The sequence below is a fragment of the Lacerta agilis genome, chromosome 2, assembly GCF_009819535.1.
Source record: "Lacerta agilis isolate rLacAgi1 chromosome 2, rLacAgi1.pri, whole genome shotgun sequence".
Lineage (NCBI taxonomy): Eukaryota > Metazoa > Chordata > Lepidosauria > Squamata > Lacertidae > Lacerta > Lacerta agilis.
Genome location: NC_046313.1, coordinates 63,475,876 through 63,496,723, shown reverse-complemented (window position 1 = coordinate 63,496,723; position 20,848 = coordinate 63,475,876).

The following is a 20,848-nucleotide window of genomic DNA, read 5'->3' as shown; positions in this document are numbered from 1 at the left end:
CCTCTCTACTTATGGGTCTGGGTTCTAACCCTATGCATGTTTTTACTTGACACAAATGTGTCCCAAATGCTATCTAACAAAACGTAGACACTACTTCTATTGAAACAAAAAGCTTGGCAAGTGATCTAGCTAATTGCTTGCATGCTGATTATGACCCACACTGAAGATCCCTTCGCCCTGGCCTAGGGAACAGAAACTTTTGAGAATCATGTTGACCAATTCGTTCTTTGTTCTGAATAGGAAAATGTTCTTGCTTTAAAGTGTGTCATTTTTTTTATTGGCCTTCTATTCTCAGTTAAGATCTTGCTTGATTGTTTCTTTTTCACTCTCCACTGTACAAGAAGCAATGAGACTCTGTTAGTCTTCTAACATGAGGAAATGATGCCAGTGGCTCCGGAACATTTTTAATTAGTGCATCCTTTGCGCTTGAGGAAAGAACAGTGTTTACACTGATAACTCTCTTAAAGGCGATTATAATCCTAGCAGTGGAACACAGTGCTTGGCTAGGCAGGAATCAATAAAAACAATATAAGTAGGGGGTAGGGTTGGGGGTCTGAGCTGGTAAACCAAGCAACACACTTGGATAATGAATTCAAAAGTTGGATGTCCTGCTAAGTACAGCAACTCGTTGCTCTATCTTATTTCATTTTGAACTGGATTCATTCAATCCCTGGCTGAATGGTGGTGGAATCTGATGTGTTTTTCTTGGCATCCTGAACTTAAAGAGTTTGTTTTTCCTTTTGCAGACATCCACCAAATTTAAAACATTAGGGCAGGCCATTTCATATTAGAAAGGCACGCCATGTATGTCAATAAAGGGGATATCACAAATATCCAGCTTAATTGTCTTAACCTACATACACTTCTGCAACAATTTTATTATTTTTGCAAGCTTTGTGAGAAACATAAGCATGCATTAAGGTTCAGTGTGTAAAAATAATGAATGTTAAAAGGAGGTTAATTCTGGCTGATATGCTAGGAGATAGAGAGAGAGAGAGAGAGAGAGAGAGAGAGAGAGAGAGAAGGACGATGAGGAGGAGGAGGCAGACAGGGAGATGGGAGAAAGCAGAATTCAGTAAATGTGCCCTTGCAATGACCTTATTATAGACATCAGGAAAGTGTCAATGTAGTTTTCCCTCGGAACTGCATGAAATTAAGTATCAGAAAAAGAAAAGAAGGAGCAACTGCTGGTTTGGATTAGTCTGTTCTCACCTAGACCTTCTATTGAGTTATACAGCTCTTACATTTTTTAAATATGACATGGATTGAAATAGGACTCAGCTGACATTTCTAGCCTCCCCTCACCAACTTGCTGGTTTGACCAACAATAAATTGGTGGGAGCAGACAGGGAGATAATTGCCTGAGTTTTCAAGGAAACTTTGCATATAAAGTATTAACAATTATCTTTCCCCATCCTTGGTGTTATATTGTCTTAAAAACTCCAGCACACACTTTATCCTTTAATGGATAGAAATTAGGGAAGAAAACCACTTTAACATGATGTATGTACTGGGAAATACTTGGGAAAATACTTGGGAACTTGGCACTTATAACACACAGCAGTAATGGACTGAGCAAGTTTTCTCTTTAACCCCAAGACTATAATTAAGTGCTTTTAAGATTAGTAGCACTGTACTCCAAGAAAATTGCCAAGCCCTTAATATTTATTTTCATTTAAACATTAAGGAACCCCAGGTGTACATATGGAGGCGGACAAGGAAGGCTGTCATTTGCTTTAGCTTTTGCATTTTATTTTATATTTTTACAAAATAAATGTTTTAAGGGGCACTGCCATATATTTCATGCATCCCCCTCCTTTCATATAGTAAACTCCAAAGAAAATTAAACCTGCACCTTGAAGACCCATGCATGTTGTTTCAGAGGGCGGAGCAGAACCTGAACCTATAGGTTCAAACAACAAGACAAGGGACTTCGATTAAACAATAGGAAGAACATCCTAACTGTTCAGGTGGAGCAGACTGCCTTGGAGTCTCTTTCATTAGAAGCTTTTAAGCAAAGACAGGGTGGCCACCTATCAGCGAACTTCTTGAAATGAACTATGGTGTACCTTTCAACTATATGATACTATTTAAACAAAAATGTCATACATACACAGAACTTTTTAATGACAATACTCAGCAGTACAGAATACTGGAACCTCTTTCCCCCCATCTCTCTATGGTTGCAATCTTGTGCTGGCACCCACAGCACTTTTATCAATATTTGAGTACCAGCACCCCCCCTCTCCAAAAAAGTTCTGTGTATACACTTCAGGATTTTGCCATCATCATCTAGTTGGGGAAGAAGGGATCAGTAAGAGAACTCTGGGCGGTATCCAACAGAATATAAAAACACAGCAAAACATTAAAAACTTCCCAGTACAGGGTTGCCTTCAGATGTCTTTGGAAAGTCATACAATTGTTTACCTCTTTGACATATGATGGGAGGGCGTTCCACAAGGAGGGTGCCACAACCAAGAAGGCCCTCTATCTGGTTCCCTGTAACTTCACTTCTCACAGTTGTTAAAGTTATTATAGTTTGTTATCCAGGGGTGTCCCGGGACATTTTGCCGCTGTAGGCAGAATGCCCCCTGCTGCGCCCTAGCCACCGCCACCACTGCAGATTTGGGGCACCTCCCTCCCTGCATCTTACCTGACCTGTCCCCACCACCTCAACTGCATCCTCCCCCATTTTGCACTCATACTGCCATCACAATGCAGCATTAGTGGCAAGAGAAATGGCACTTTGGAGCCACGACAGTGGTGCACACGAAGCCGTGGTGGGCCTGACAGTGGTGCAACAGGGCCACTTGAAGCATTGGCCTTGTCATTGTCACAACAGAAAACAAAACAAAGATACTTTTCAAATAAATAAAAAATAGAGATGTGTGGTTGTTTCTCTCTATATCACTGGTCTGGTGGGGCAATGTGAAACTAGCTGAAGAAGGTGTGGACCAGGTGAAAGGTTTCCAAAGGAGATTTGGCCCTGCTGGAAGTTTGAAGGCAAACTGTGCTGTCATGTATCACCATGAAGAATGGAGGTCACAGAAGAGGTGAGGGCAGCTGAAGAAAGAGGCTGAGTGGCATGAATACACTGGAGCGAAAGCCAAGGGTTGATAAATAAGGATATGCTTAGGTGAGAAACGCGATGCCTCAGTGGCTGGTGGGGAGAGAAGCCACATCCAACATGAATAAACAAGTCTGCACTTGTGAAAGGTGTTAACTTGTGATAGGTGGCGTATAGCGTTATAACCCCTTCTGAACTCTCAGGCATTAGTCTGAGGGCTGACCAAATTCCAGCACCACAATCAGTAACTGAAACAAACATTTCCCTCCTCATTCTAGCCCATGAGAAACTTTTCTCCTTCATTTTCCTTCACAGCATGGGCAGACCTTTGAGCTGCTAAACGAAATATCCCAGATTGTGTTGCCTAGTGTCACTGGATTCCCCCCCCCCCAAAAAAAACCCTTTTTCTTTTAGACCAGGGATGAGGAACTTGTGGCCCTCCAAGTTATTGCTTACTATAGCTCCCATCATCTATGGCCATGCTGGCTGGGGTTGATGGCAGCTGGAGTTTGGCAACACCTGAAGAGTCACACATTCCCCACTCTACTTTATATCTTCCAAATCTAGTACTTGAACCTACCTCAAAAACCTCTAACTTTCAGTATGTCTTAACAAATACATAATAACAAAGGCTATAGTAATTCTAAGCTCTCTGTCCTTGGCAGACTGGCTTTGAAATTCTGAGACCTACCCATATGCAAACTCCAACACCAGGCTCTGGTACACACACAGCCTCCCCTTATCCTGGTTGCAAATGCCTCTTATCCTATCAGCTGGAGGACAATGGCGGGGCCATGTCTCTCCTTTCTGATCACTGTTCTATAATACGGTTTCATTTCATTTATAAAAGAAGTTTGTTTACCAAGAGGGAAGGGGGAAAGAATATATTTTGTCACCTCTGTGCTAAACCCATTGTCTCCTTCCTAAAAGCAATCATCTTTAGATATTAAAATGGCATGTCCCAGGCATTGCATAGCATTTCTTCTAATCTGCCTGCATTGCCAATTCAATTCACAGATTGCATTCATTCTTCTTTGAAAAGCTTGCATTGTTGAGGTAGAATTTTTGCAAAGAAATGGCATTTACTCACATGAGCATTGTGTTCAGGTGGGCTGAAGGACAAAGTCAAGAGCAGATGAGTGATTGCTGCAGCCTATTGGAAGAAGAAGAAAAAGAATGAAACAAAAAAAAGGAACTATCTTCTAGCATTTATAGGTTCAAATTAAACAATGGACTTCTTTAATCCAATTGTGGAATAAATATAAGAAAAGTATATCCCAATACAACTATTTAAAAATATTATTCCCATTTCCAGCTAGTGACCCATAAAACAGGGGTTGGTCCAAAGGATAGAGATGGGGTGTGTGTAAATTTGAAAATTGTTTCCCTATGAATAGTTACTTCTTTCCAAGGATGATAATACCCTACAATTTAAAAGAATGCTGTAAATGTGAGTATTCTCTAAGTTTGCTGTGTGGAGGGCAGCCATTGGAATGCCTGATTGGAATGCCTAATGATGGCTCATATCTATTTCAGCTTTTGGTATGGAAATCCCACCTGGAATCCTGGTGATCCCGAATTTGGAATCCATGGCAACTTTTGGACAAGGAAGATGAATGATAGAGCTTGTAGTCCAAAACACCTGGAGGGCACCGGGTTGGTGAAGGATGATCTACAGTTACAATGGGTTTTGTTAGAATAGTCAGCTTTTTCAGTTTGCCAAATGGAATGATCTCCCCTCTCCTCCAGCACTGTTCTGGGGCTTCTCCTGAACACCCTCCCAAGCCAATTTGGGGAGTGGAATAGGTGTGGGGTGCTGGAGCCCCAAAGCACAAGTGCAAGTCCTTGTGCAAGGCTTCTGCTGATGGGCTCATTAGTTGAATCTAAGGTGAATAACTTCTAGGAATTGCATGATTCCAGGTGAACCCACCACAGGAGATGTGCATCCTCGTTGCTAGGGGAAAAGAATGGAATAATGTGGAAATTCTGAGCACTAGAAAATGAGACAAAAGCAAGAAAAGTGCACTAAACAGAAGCTTTTAAAAACCCAATAGATTCCAGTCACACTGTGTCCAAACACCTTGTGTCCGAACTTACTTGTCAATCACAGCTCTGGCTTCACTCACTGACTAAAAACACAGCCAGGCAGGAGCAGCCAGACCAGATAATTTCACATAAATCAATTGGAAGAGTAGCTGTACATTTTTTTTCTTCATGGTTTCTGCCCAGAGGGCTGTAGACCAACTTTTGGAGTGGTGACCCAACACTGCTGTCACAGTGATATCAAATTCAGAAGAAGCTTCCCTTCTTTCTCACACCGTGGGACAAAGGTGTGCAGTTCCCCCCCCCCCACATTTCCTCCTTTCCTTGCCCTTACTTTCAGATGCTTTGAATATTTGGGTCACATAAAATGTCGCAATTTCTAATGTGGCTAATGTGGTAAAGCAATTTTGGGGTGGGTGGGGTGGGGGCAATACAGCTCCTTGCCTAGGTACACCTCTGAGTACATTCAAGTACTCTAAAACAGCAAGTCAGGGACATCACTTTTACCAATTCAGTTTACCAACAGAGGTGTTGCACCTCACAGCACAGATCTGTTCTTTCCTACAGAGGATACTAATAAGGACACATTCTGGGGGGTGTTTTTTTTTTTTTTTAAACAAACCACACAACCCAAATTATTTACATACAGTAAGATCACATTGTTCTTGCCAAACAGGGAGAAGTGGATCTATAATTCTTAAACGTGCATTTCAAGACAAATGACATGGTTTTTATTTATGACATCAATTTATTTTTCACTTTGCAATTACGTAAAAAATAGCAATAACATGGTCAGGGAGATGATGTGATGGATCTAGGTGCTGAATTATTCATTGCCCTTCATTTTGTTGACTTCACATCAGATGGCTTCCTAGGTACATTGCATAAATCACAATGGATCTTTTTGGTCACGGCCATTCTAATAACATCCTATCTTGTGGCTTTTTGTTGCTGTTTTATCCGTCCATTTAGGAGATGTACAGACATGAACATGCAAATCAAGACATTATATATATATATATATATATATATATATATATATATATATATATATACCTTCTGAAGCTCAAGACCAGGTTCCTGACACCTCCACAAGACATTTGACAGGTGTACTGACTAAGTAGTCTTCTCCAATGCTTCAGACAAACCTTCCAAAGGGCTTTCCCAAAGCATTGCATTCAAATTACTGTACAATCCTGTGCATGTCTACTCAGCAATAAGTTTTACTAAATTCAGTGGGACTTAAGGTATAGGGTTGCATTCCAAATGTGTTTTAGTTCCGTGTGTGTGTGTGTGTGTGTGTGTGTTTTAAATAATAAATTTATTAATAAAATATGACAAAGCAACCCATGTAGATCAAGCACGACAACTTCCCATCACCTGCCCGTCTCATTACCTAATCCGTAAACAGACCCCAGTTCAATTTAACTGCATCCTTCTCATATTAATTCTTACAAATCTGGCTGAAGAATTGATCGAAATTGGCTGATGAAGCATTGAACGAAATAGATTGGTTATCCAGAAACTCTGTTCCGGCAATATTTGGTGACAGATTATGTATATATCGAACTTTTGAATTATTCTACCGCAACTGGTGAAGAAGATTTAGAGACTTTGGTTGCCATTTCTGATCATTTGTATTAGTCTATAAATAGTGTTTAGTGCCATCGTGTTGTGCTATTTTGTTCAGCTCGTCTCATTACCTAAGCTATTAGCCCAAATTTCTTTCCATGACATTCCAAAAGCAGAATGGTTTTTTTTTTTTACTGTGATGTCACCACTTCCTACCCAATCAGCACTATGCACAGCCAGGTTCTGCTGTTAACACACAAAAATCTGTTCCCCCCCCCCCAATTCAATGTAGGAGAAAAGATTGCCAATGTCCTTCTTCAATGGGCTCAGCTCTCCCATTCCATATACCTTTGCACACCCTTAAAAAAACACTAGAATGTCCTATGTTCTCTTAAACACTCAATGTACATACAAGCCTAGAGAGTCAAACAGTTCTGATCCTCCATCAAGAATTAAAAAGAATTAAAAAGTAACAAATAAAAGCTGGTCATGTTATGCATATTATTTCAAATCAGAAGATTTTTTTAAACCCGTTTTGTTTTGTTGGGTTAATACCAAGAATATTGCTGCCTTTCTGAATATGAATCCATGAACTGCTTTAACCTCAGCTTACGTCCATGGGATAGCCAACACTTATGTAGTTCTTGGAACACTTTTTACTTATTTTGCCCCATGATTAACTGAAAACATGACAATACAAGTGCCGTTCTCAAGACACACCCAATTCTTTGCAAGGCTTACTGAAATGGTCACTTTCTACAGCATTCACTGGCTCTATGGTTACTGTTCAGAGAAAACCACACAGATGAAACGGCAGAAGTCAGTTGCAACCAAACGTTGCAATGTAGAATGCTCCTGTCCATAGTTCCACTAGCCAACCATGCCATTTTCAAGGATACTCCATTCCATTTCCCGTCAGGTTTTTTCCCCCCTCCTCCCCCATAAAGTCAGTCAAAGTCATTCCACTTAGTCCGCACTGAACTACTTCTGGAGTCTCCCTGAGGGTTATTCCCCAAGCCTCCGATACCTTTCACGTGCATGGATGGTACTGTTTTGGCTTCATAAGGACTAGCAATTGGGAAATGATGCGCTATTTGTATATTGGCAAGCTGGAAAGTGGCTTGCCCCTAATAGCGAAGACGTTTAGGTGTGAAATTACAGGTTTTGCGTATTTAGGCTGCAATCTCAAAAGCACTTCCTTCTGAAAGGGTCCTGAAGTCATCCAGTAAGTTTTAGGAGCACGCTGCTGCTCCTCCAGCTTGCAACCTGTGTGAACGGGGACTGGATTCTCTAAGCAGCTTTTGGTTTAAGTTTCATTCCATAACACTTTTATGGAGAGGAAATTGCATATTTGGCTCTGGATGAGATTTTTTCCCTTGGCAGTTTTAAGTTTAAAAATGAAATCAATCAACCAACATGAAAATCAAAGGATAACACCAGACAGTTGTTCTGAGCAAAGGCAGAAGTTATGCAAATAAAAGCAAAGGCAATTACTGGTTTATTCTGCCTATCCTTTAGGTCAGGGTGGGAGGGAAGTAGTGGTTGATCCATTGGGGCAAATCTCCATCTCCCTCCCGCTGGCTGCTTGCCTTCATACTTTTAACCTGTCCAGGGGGTGGCACTGCCTGCCAGCTTCTTCCTGAGTTTTGCTCTTGTGGAACTCAGAAAGGAATTGGATCAGGACGAAGCAATAGTGAGTTGACTCTACCTAGTGTTATCTCTGGTTCCACCTACTGTTGGCCTCCCGGGCTTCCACCCTACCAGCTGCAGTGGGAACCAGCTGCCACTAGGAGGAGGGCTGGAATGCATGGCCTACAGACTACTCTCCACTTATGCAGGTGTTACATTCCAGGTTCCTGTGTGCGTAAGTGAAATGCACACAAGTGGGGAGCCCAAGGCAGTAACAGCTGAGAGCTCCCGCAAGCCATTTTGGAGCCCTTGGAATCTCTTTTTCTGGCCTTTTGGCTCCCCCACATCCTCTTTGGGCTCTGGGGAGGGTGTCCTCACAAGCCACAAGGGTTCACCCACCATTTCAGATTAGAATCAATTTATTTATTTCCCGGTGCCACACATAGGCGCAGTGGTGCATGAATCGATCGTACACAAGTGGGAGGATACCTGTAAATCGAATACAGAGTTAAGGCATGCTTAAGCCCATTGAACTTTGATAGCCTTCCAAATAGGGGACTCCTTCAAGCAGAGGACTGCCCCCTATAAAGTAGGGTATATGGAGTCAGAGCTGTCTTTCCCATGTGGCTTAGTGGTTCGTTGCGCCAGGGCGCTGGCCTCTCAGGGGTGCTCCAGTGAGTGGGGGAGCTGCGCAGCTTTGCCAGCGGCCTCTTCTTTCCCTGCACGCCCGCCAGCTGCTCCCCGTCAAACATATGGCTGGTGGGCGTGCAGCTTGGCTCCCAAGCCTCCGCGGGAGGAGAGCGATCCCCGCAGAGGCTTAGGATGGAAGCTGTACCCCGCCAATTATATGGCTGGTGGGCGTGCAGCTTTCTTCCCAAGCCTCTGTGGGAGGAGAGCGATCCCCACAGAGGCTTGGGAAAAGGTCGACAACTCTGGGAAACGGGGGATGGGGCGGAGGGATCTTTGCACCACGGCGCTGGATATGCTTAAGATGGTCCAGCGATGTCAATGTGCTTGCAAGACAACTTCTGCTTTTGAAGCACAACTTCCCCCCTCTCTCTTCCACCTGTAGCCCCACCCCACCCCAAAAACCCTGCTCTAGATGGTTGGGGCAGCTCACAAATTGGATTTAGGTGGGTATGAGGCACACAGGTGAGTGAAGTCCTATTGCACAGGCTGAAGTCATTTTACTTGAACAATGACTTAGTCTTAGATAGAACCTATGAAGGATTGGGATAGAATCACACAACTGTAGAGTTGGAAGGGGTCCCAAAGGACATCTAGTCCAATCTCAATGAATAGCTCTAACTCTACAGAGATTATTATTGTTACTCTTTGCACACATAGCTTTCCTAACTTCTTGGCTTTTACATTGGAGATCTTCAGCTATGATATTTTTCACCAATGCCAAGATGAGGAAGGCAGCTTGTATTGCTAGAATGAGCACAGGACCTTCTTTTAGCAGCTGGCTAATTTTGCTTTATTTAAAGAAACTGCACCCACTGTTTGTTAATCTAAACATTAGCAAGTCTTTGAGAATGAAATGGGGTGGCGGGGATCCTCTTTTTCTATTTTCAACTGTTAACCCCTCCGCAACCCCCCATGCCATTTTTATTCCATTGCCATGGCGCGGACGGGGAGAGGAAGAAGAAAAGACAGACCCTAGTCATTTCCTTGCATCACAGAGGGGGTTGTGAAAAGAGCTCCACCAAAAAATATGCTGTTTTGCATACACTGTGGTAAAGAGCAGCACAGGAAAGTATAAAATGTGCCACATAGTTAATTCATATCTTGCAAAATAGGGCTTGGCAGCTGCGCTGGTCACAGACCACATTGAAATTACAAAGCTGTGGTGCATTGTTAATATTTTTTTAAAGGGTTGGGGGAGAGAAGCCCTTCTGGAAATTTTCAGTAACCCTTCATTGCCCTTCCTTCTGCTCACTAGCATTCTGTTAGTTCCACCCACCTGCTATTTATGTAACCCACTGACTGATAAATGAGCAGGCCCCTGCTCCTATTGGAGGGCAGACCTGCAGTCCTACAATCCATCGCCCAGTTATGCACACAGAATCCCCATTCATCTCAGGGGGATTTGAGAGCAGTTTAGCAGCTTCTGACGCAGTGGCTGCGCTCCTGTACTCAGTTAAATGTGCATAAGTTCCATTTGTCTCCGTTGCACTTCTGTGCATGCAAGTCAATGTGGGGCTGCAGATGTCAAATCATCGATACAGTTATGTGCTTTCCTGGAGTGTCACATGTCTGAAGAAACGGTGTGGTTCAGGGGTGGAAATTTCAGCTTGAATCAGAGCCATATGGACTCATGTCTACCGTGAGCATGCTCTCTCAACCTCAGTTGCCTGGCTATAAAAATGGAACGATGGTAGCCTACCTCACAGGGCTACTGTAAAGGCAAAGCAAAATAACTGTCTGGAAAGCATTGGAAAATATAATGTGTTTTGTAACACTGCACTGATGCTTGAAAACTTTGTGCCTCAATCAAACAGCAATCTGTACAACTGTTGGCTGCCTGATTTTCCTGCCCTTGGACCATATGCATATGTAGCCTATGCATTGTATTCACTTAAAGAAAATATGAAGCAATGCTGATGCATCTGCTCAGTTCTACAGCAAATATACAAGGTGTATAAAGTTAAGTTGACCAAGTCAGCCTATAGCACTTGAGGCCTTAACATAGCTACGGTAACTTCCTTGTCCCTTGGTTCATCCTGAAGATCAGTTATAGTTGAGGTTTTATTTGTATTTTGGTTGCAAAACCCCAAATCATTCCCCCACACTGGTTTTTGTCCTTGTTCCTCATTCCCTTCTACTGTCCATTAAGATTAACAATAATGAGAAAACAGGACCAAGCATACTCAAAGGTTCAAGGATCTGATTTCAATTAGCATTACGCTATGGAAAAAAAATATTAGAACAGTGGAAAACAGCTCATCTTTATTGTTTAGTTAGCCTCAGTATTTTGGTATATATTATCCACCTCTCTTAGGAATAATAGAATTAAGAACATATTTGCTGTATGATTAAATTTCCCATCCCACGTCTACTTTAGGTATACTGATTTTCCATTTAAATATTAATTTAATTTTAAAGACCATTACTTTTAAAGAGTCTTCACAGGACCTAAGCAATAATGTTCTCATAAAAATCAGAATGAAACATTTTGGTATGCACAAAAGTCGGCTTTAAAGCAAAAGTTGTCTACGATTTTAGTGCTCCAGATGCAGTCTAAGAAAGTTGTTTTGCCTCTCAGTTGTGAGAAACCAAGTTATATTGGAAGTAAACCATGGCATGCAAAACCTCTGGCCTGCATCATGATACTGTATTTGTGGAAGTAAAAATTGAACATAACAGCTGTTCTTTTGCCAGGCAGAAGTCATCACTGGCAAGGGGAACAGCCTTATTCTCTGCCCCTTTTAATACAATGGGTGCAATACTGACTAATAAATATGGGCCATTTCCTCTTCCCAGAATATCTTGGCATTGTTGCCCTGTAAGGAGGAGGAAGCTACAAGCCTCTAACAGAATGATTTCAGTGGCAAACTTAAAAATTCACAGAGAAAGCCCTTAAAGTCACAGAAATATAAATCTCATTTATGGTTGTGGTGTAGAAAGGTGTTTGATTTCACCAGTAGATGCGTTCGCTGTCAGCACCTGGCATACTGGGCCATTTGCATGGGCCCACACAGCCTGGCAGGGTCCACTAGAGCTTATACCTTGCATTCCTCTCATAGAATCATAGAGTTGGAAGAGACCACAAGGGCCATCCAGTCTAACCCCCTGCCAAGCAGGAAACACCATCAAAGCATTCCTGACAGATGGCTGTCAAGCCTCTGTTTAAAGACCTCCAAAGAAGGAGACTCCACCACACTCCTTGGCAGCAAATTCCACTGCCGAACAGCTCTTACTGTCAGGAAGTTCTTCCTAATGTTTAGGTGGAATCTTCTTTCTTGTAGTTTGAATCTGTGTCTGCTTCCCTGGAGCAGCAGAAAACAACCTTTCTCCCTCCTCTATACGACATCCTTTTATATATTTGAACATGGCTATCATATCACCCCTTAACCTTCTCTTCTCCAGGCTAAGCATACCCAGCTCCCTAAGCTGTTCCTCATAAGGCATCATTTCCAGGCCTTTGACCATTTTGGTTGGCCTTCTCTGGACACGTTCCAGCTTGTCAGTAACTTTCTTGAACTGTGGTGCCCAGAACTGGACACAGTATTCCAGGTGAGGTCTGACCAGAGCAGAATATAGTGGTACTATTACTCTCTCCTTGGTAGCAGGGCGGCTGCTACAACCACCAGCCTTGCACTCATTAGTGGACTTACCTGCCCTGTACTGGACTAGAATTCCAACAGCCACCATACTTTTATTTCCTGCAATGTTCCTGGCCCTTTACAGTACTGCTTCACATTGCTTGTTTGCTCACAAGCGCAAAGGAGAGAGCCTGGCAGCAGGAGGTCCAAGTGAATGTGACTATTGGGGGCTGCCTGCATCAATGCTAACCCCCTCCCCGCCAAGCCTGGAGCTCAGCCTGCCAGTAGAGAACGTAATAGCATACCAGACTTTGTCAAATTCTCATTCCAAGACACTGGCAAATTTCCCTTGATTTTCTTATATCCTAGAATAAAGGTTCCCCTGAAACCTAGTTATGCAGTCTGCACTTCCTCACCCCCATTTTCATTTGCACATCTGAATGTGGCACCACCACCACACACAGAGGGGAAGGGAGTTTTCCCATTCCTAATGTTTGCATAGCCCAAAGTGATTGCACATTGAAAATCTGGTATATTTTCCGCAATTCGTTTTTGTATGTGGGAGGTGCCATTTCATTGTTCTGCTATTTCTCCCCAGAAGGTTAATGTGTGTGTTTGGGGGTGGGGGGGTGGGGGAGCTGCGCTTTATTTCTTTCCATACATGGCTGAAGTAGGTTGTGTCATCAGAAAACAACATTATGGCAATACAGCTGCAATGGATTCTTCCATTGTTGTGGAATTCTTTTTTTCTACTGCATTCATTGTGAGATTTTGGTATAGCTTCTGAAGGAGCATAAATATAGGTGTGCGGATGTAAGATCCATCTTAAGTGTACCATAAGATGGGTGTCCCTTCCATTTTAGGGGGGGGAACCATGATAATTTTGCTAAGAAATTTTAAAGGGGTGGATTTGTGCTAGTACACAAATGACCCAATCTGATGGATGCAATAAGTAATGAACAGGAGCCTGCACAGATTCTTGCTGCATGCACACATAAATGATGCTTCTATGGAGTTTCTTCTGTGTGACCTGGTAACATTATGGTTTGTAATGGTATGCAAGGAACTTAATCTTGTAAATAAGCTGCACAGAATTGGCTAGCTATGGGCAGGGAGCTGGTGTGTGTGTGTGTGTGTGTGAGAGAGAGAGAGAGAGAGAGAGAGAGAGAGAGAATTTCAGGCATCCACTGTCCCCCAGTGGTTGTGTGAATCACTTCTGCAGAGCAAACATTTTCAAAGTTCTGCATATACCGTATTTTCCGGTGTATAAGACGACTGGGCATATAAGACGACCCCCCAACTTTTCCAGTTAAAATATAGAGTTTGAGATATACTTGACCACAGATTCTCCACCCGGTGTATAAGATGACCCCCGACTTTTGAGAAGATTTTCCTGGATGAAAAAGTAGTCTTATACGCCAGAATATACAGTATATCAGCTGGAGCTTGGAGCAAGCAAGAAGCAGCAGAAGCGAGTCTGCTAATCTATTGCAGCCAGGCAATTTCAGCAGCCATGTTGTAATGCACATGTACTACCAAACAGGGTCACTGTATCCACCCTCTGGCAAATGCAACTGGTCACTCCACAGTGTTTCCTTCCTGGCATGGATTGGGGAGAAGGAGAGGCAGGTGGAGGAGAGGAGAAGCTGGAACTGTTGCAGCCCGAAAGGTGACTGCAGGATGGTTGCCCAAGGAGCCAGCAGCTGAAGGAGAAGGGAGTGCATGGATGGAGCAGGTGGAATCCAAGCTTCACCAACATGCCCACTCTCCCCCTCCAGTTAAATTGGCTTCTTTTAGCCTTCCCTTACCTTTTCTCCAAGAGTAAGGAGAAAGGGTTCACACCAAAGTTGCGAGATATTTTCCTTCAAGAAAAAAGTGGTTTTTTTAAATAAAAAAAAGTAGGAATCTTATCTCCATGCTCACATGTAACTAATCTAAATATAGCTCTCAATAAAGAATACATCATATGGTGTCTCCTTCAATACATCAAAGCAATAGATCTTATTATGAAAAATTCAATAAACCCTCTCATAAAGGCAGAGCAATGGAAGGAACGAGCAGTTCAGCTATAATTCTGTCTTGTTTAACTTGACTTGCCTACTTGCAGAGGAGAATTTACCGCTGTTGCCATGAAACAACTCAATACTACAATATCTGCTGGCACAAACTAAAACATGTATCGGGAGCCATTATGAGATCCCTGCACTAAGTTTGCTATAAAGGTCACGCTTCCCAAATTGAGGCCCACCCTATATGTGATTACGTGGGAGGATTGCTGTTTTGACATGTTTGGGGCTTCTGAAAAAAAAATTCTCAAGCTTTAAACAGGATGGCTGTTCTCTTGACCATTATTCAAATGACAGGGAGGCAGTCGGAGCATATGTTAAGTGTTGTGTTCTTGAGGCATTCGCCTGCCACTCTGTGCCAGAATGAAAACATAAGAACAGCCTTGATGAATGATACTAACGGTCCATTCAGGCCAGCATTGTGTTTCCAAAAGTGGCCAATTGGATGACCTTGGGAAGTTCTCATTTCAGGACATGGTGATGACAATAAGTTAGCCCCTCTTGCCTGTCTCAGATGTCAGGTAATCAGAGGCTGCCTCTGAACAAAGGCATGGTGTATCTGAATACATCTGGGCTAAAAGTTGGGAGCCTCATTCCTACACGCCTACACCTCAGACCTCCCTACCATGAGATTCAAAGCATGTTCAGCTAAATGCAATAAGAATCTTCCCTATGATTAGAAACCCTGCCTTATCAGAGGGTTGGGTTTGTTTTTTGTTTTTGTTTTTTGCTTGCATTTTGTTTGGTAAAAATATGAGGTTCTGGCTGCCATGGTGAAATATGAGATGCCTGCCCTGTCAAGAAGGATTCTAAATACATTTGCTACAATGCACTGGGGGTCTCCTTCAGACCTTCCTTCTCAATGTGGGACGGTCTGAAGTAGAGCTTGTGTGAGAGGAGATGTTAGGGGTGTCATACTAGTCTCATTGCTGAGCAACACTGGTGTCCACTCCAAGGAGCTCTGGGTGCTCTGGGAACCTGCAACATTTTCACTGTGGGTGCCTGGTCTCTGCCACAGTGGTGACTGGGCTGGGGCCTCTACCTCTGTCACGGGGCTTCTGTTGGGGCCTGTTTTGGCCACGGACATGGACATGTGCGCATACTCCACAGCCCCACCCCCACAGTAGCACTAAAGCAGTGCCAGAGAGCACATCATGTCACACACAGAGAGACCACTGGGCACTCACATGCTGGGGACTCAAGTTGGTGCCTCTGCTGAGCAACAACGTGTAGAGCTCAGTGGAGTGTGAGACCAACCAACCAACCAGAAAAGTCTCTGAGGTGTACTTGCCTGAAGGCAGAGTCAGCATCCAAAGTCAGGTCCAGTCCTAGGGCCTGGCAAACACCAATCCACATGGCCAGGCAGTCCAGGGGTTGGGCAATCCAATGATCACAGGTCAAGACAAGGAGGAAGTACAAAGTAAGACCAGAAGCTACAAGTGCTGCTGCAAGCACCTGACTGCTGCTGGAAGCTCTGCTTAAGAAGGTTGATGCCAGCTGGTTCTCATCAGTTCCCTCTCCTCTGTGTCCTTGAAGGCTGATCAGCTGCAGGTGGAGTCACTCTGCCTTCTCCCGCTTCAGGTGAAGCCCGTGACAAGAGGCAGGGCTTGTGGTCACACTTTACCCCTTCTTCTTTTTAAGTCTGCAGATGTTTGTCCCAAATGTCTGAGGGAGGCTTATACCTTGCATCATAATAGATCAGAAGCATCATAAAAGATCCCAACAGGTGCAAATAATCTCCTTGTCACAAAGCTGTTATCCCTCTCCTTCCTGTCAGTCACCCATCAATCACATACAACAAGCCTCTACTATCTTGGAGTTAAGTGCCTGCTCTCACAACTGAAGCTTTTCCTTCACAGAAAGCATTCCCTTCTAGAAGGTGGGAGAACGTGGTTGGTGCAATCCCGCGCAAGTCTACTCCGATGTCCACTGCCATCAATGGGACATACTTCCAGATAAATAAACATTTATAGAATACCCCATTTAATGATTGGACAGGCACATGTATTTTGCTATGTGCATTTTATGAGAAACTACCATTGGCCACAGCTACCAAGGGTACATACGTTAAATTCAGCAACACTCCCTTAGTTTTCATATTGTTTTTACACATTATATTCTTTCTTTTTAAGCATAGGTGTCAGCTCCCTGGGGCACTGAGTGCCCGAGCACCCACAAAATTCTGCATGAAGTGGTTGGGGACCTACACATTTCAGTGCCAAGGCCATGCACACTGCATGGCACCCATGGCCCTGGGCACCCATGGGCACGGGGCCAACTGGCACTCCTGTTTTTAAGTAAGCAGGGGGCTTTAGTTAAACATCTCTCAGGATGTGAGCTCTAAGAGCTACATCTATAGCTACATCTATGTAAATTATCCACACACAAAAGTGAAGAATCAACAAGCTTGAGGGAACCCTGAAGTTGCAGAAAAAGATGTACTTTGCGTGGCCAGGCGGAGTCCCCAAAACCCCGGGCAGCCCCTGAGGGAAATAACGAGACGTGACAACGTTCTTATGGGATTAAATTGGCCACAACTTTATTAATATTCAGATGTAGGGAGACCTTGGCTCAGGCATTGGGCGTTTATCCTTCCCAGTCCCCCAGCCGGGGTTCTGAGTAATATCAGGGTTATCCAGCATGTGTGGGGAGTGGGCTAACTCTGGAGAACATATGTTCAAGCAGATAGCCCCCCCCCCCCGTTCACCGCCGCTGGAGGGGGAGGGCAATGACGACCCCTGGGCGTATGAGCCAATGCCTCCCCCTGAAACCCCATTAACGGGAGTCCTGTTATTGCTGCCGCAATGGGGGCAGGGGTCACCGCCCCATGCCCCCCCATTTTGTAGATGACTAAAGGATTCCGCCCAAGGCCTGTAACCGCCAAAGTTGTGACGAATTGCTACGGGAAAGGCGAAACCTGCCAATGCAGGGAAAGTCCTTTCCAGCCCTTCAACAGCGACCTTGTCATAGCAGCGCCTGCGTGCCTGTGGAAATAAAATGGTTAACCTGCATAGTAAACGTCAAATGAGGGAGTGGTGGGTGGGGAAGCTCTAAACCCAACAGCCGCTTCCCAGGTATGGCTCAAGTTCTATTGTGTGTACTGACTAATCCCTCCTTCTACCTGGCTAATCCCCCGGCAACACCTCCCCAGCTGGGATTGGGCGGCTGCTTGAGTGGGTGGAGACCACAGGTATCCAACCTGGGAAGGTGGTGCCAGACCCAACTGCCAGGACCTGCACCGTGATCTCAGGAGGCTACTCGCGACCATGCAAAATGCGCACCCGTTTGATGTGGGGAGCGGTCATTACCCCAGTACATCCATTTTTGTCCACATTAATTGGTTGGAGAACAGAATCATGAAATTCAGAGAAGTGTGAAATATAAAAGCTGGCTCTGTTTCAGTCTGCATATTATTTTGGAAAGTGTCATGTGGGTTTGCCTTTAAATGGGAACCAAGGTGACTTTCTTTCCCATTCCTAGTTGCAGCAAGGTCAATCTAATTAAATGATCATCTCAGGTCTCCTTGTGGTCCATATCAAACATGCACTTCTATAAAGAGGGGTCAAGCTTCATTGACTTGCATGCTATGTTAAAAAGCTAAAATAAAATTAAAGAGAAACACACCCATTTGAAATAAGGCCCAGGTTATTGCAGAGACTTTGACGCTAAGTTTTGCTTTTTCAACACCCTTCAGCAACAAAATCATGTAATATTTAGTAATATTTATTTAACCTCCCCTCTCTCTCGCCTGATAGTAGCAAAACCTCTGAGCACGTAACAAGAAATATTGAAATGATCCATATTGCCCAGATACAAATGTTTTAATCAGGTACCAAAAGGAGAACAGAGAAGGTGCCTGGCTGACGTCAATGGGCAGGGAGCCCCCAAGTGTAGGTGCTGCCACACCAAAAGATTGATGCCATGCAACAGTGGCACAAGTAATAGAGGCACACCAAGGATACACTGTATCCTTATGCAGCAAAAAATACTTATGACAACATCCACACACAAGAGGGAGGGATTGACAGACTTGAGGGAACCCCAAGGTTGCGGGGGGAAACAACTTTAGGAGGGCACAAAATGCCACTGGGGGACAGGGCTGGGAAATGGAGGAACAATATCCTAGATCACAGTCCGGCTGTCTGAAAGGAACCCTTAACAGACTACTCTGCAACATTTGGTTGCACTTGTACGTAAACCACTGAGCCTCTTGGGCTTGCTGATTGGAAGGATAGCAGTTCGAATCCACGCGACGGGGGGTGCTCCTGTTGCTCTGTCCCAACTCCTGCCAACCTTGCAGTTCAAAAGCACGCCAGTGCAAGGAGGTTAATAGGTACCACTGCAGCAGTAAGGTAAACGGCATTTCCATGCACTCTGGCATTCATCACAGTGTTCCGTCGTGCTAGAAGTGGTTTATTCATGCCAGGCACATGACCTGGAAAGCTGTCGGTGGACAAATGCAGGTTCCCTCGGCCTGAAAGTGAGATGAGAGCCGCATCCCATAGTCGCCTTTACTGGACTTAACCGTCCAGGGATCAATTACCTTTACCTTTTCCTTACCATATAGATGAGAAATGTTTTCCCTGCTACCTCCTCCCACTTTTCTTTTTGTGGAAGGTTCCCTGATTATTATAATTTTGGAAAGCAAAGTTTGCATCCTGTACCAGGCTGAACTGAATCTTTTGTCACTGCTGTTGCAGTTCTCGGCAAGGCCCTCTTCAACAGAGGCAGATAAACGAGCCTCAGAGACTAGACGGTGATTCCTTTCAACACATTACTCTAATTCTCTCATTTCCTATTGATCTATAGGGTACCACCCCCTCAAACCCCAGACAAATTGATTCTGCAACTAACATCTGTGCGCACAATTAATCTCTTTCACACATTTGATGTTCCACTTTACTGGACACAGGACACACACTATGACTCATGTGTTAATCAGCTAATACCTGAAAATTAGGCTCGTGCCTACTGTATAAACAGTGACAGACTATCCATCAACTTGCTTCAATGAATTAATGAATTCTGCTGTGCTGTAGGGTTTTTTTTATTTTTTTGCTGTGTTTTTGAAGTTGTCATATATATTCCAAGCTGATATATGCCATCACCAGAAAGCAGCCACCAGTGAAAACTAGAAAATGGAGAAAGGGAAATGGATTCTAGTTAGCTGACCTGGCATAGCCTGGAAATTGCATGCACTCTGCCATGCCTTTCTCAATGGATTTTGGGGGAAGGCTGTGGTAGTCCCCAAAACAGGTCAGCCAGGCAAGCCAAGATCTCACTATTTAGATGCTTCAGCCTATTACTGAGCTGCTTAATCTCTGAAACACATTGCAGAAACACAGAAAGTTGCCTAATATTGAATCCTACTTTTGGTCCATATAGCACAATATTGACCATACCAGGGTTGGTGAATCTTTGCCTGTCCAGGTGTTGCTGAACTATAGCGTCCATCATCCCTGGCCATTGGCCATGCTTGCTGGGGCAGATGGGTTGTAGTTCAGCAACATCTGGAGGGACAAAGGTCTTTGTTGACTGACAGCAGCTCACAAGGTTTTCAGGCAGCAGTCCTTCCCAGCCCTACCTCGAGATGGGGGAAATTGAGCCTGGGACCCGCTGCATGAAAAGCAGGTGCTCTACAACTGGGCTACAGCCCTTCCCTACCATTTTTGATTTCACTGTGTGTTAGGAACATGTTTCTTATCTCGCCTGGGTAAGTAGCATCCTAGGAAATTCCCTATATTTCCCCCTACCCAGCACTAAAAATTATTATTGGTTCAGGTAAGAGTTGCCGTTGACTGTGACTACAGGTGATATACTAGATGTTACAATGGCTACTAGCCAGCATGGCTACTTCCTATCTCCACTATGGGAGGCAGCATGCATCTGAATACCAGTTGCTAGGAATCCCAACTGGGGAGTGTGTTGTTGCACTCAGGTCATGCTTGTGGGCCTCTCATATGCAAGGTAAAGAGATCCACAACTGTGCTTATCCTTGTCCTGTTTGCAACCCCCAGTGCTAGGTATCTTGGAGCGTCCATTTTAACAGTGCCCCAGACATTTAGCTGGCCCAAGACATTTAGCTGCCTGAGGCAGAGCAGCAAATGGTGCCATTTTTCCCACTTGAAGTAAAGAGGCATAATGCACTGACGTCAAAATTATGTTGGTACTTGAGGCAGAAAATCCTGCTAGTGCCTCTCACC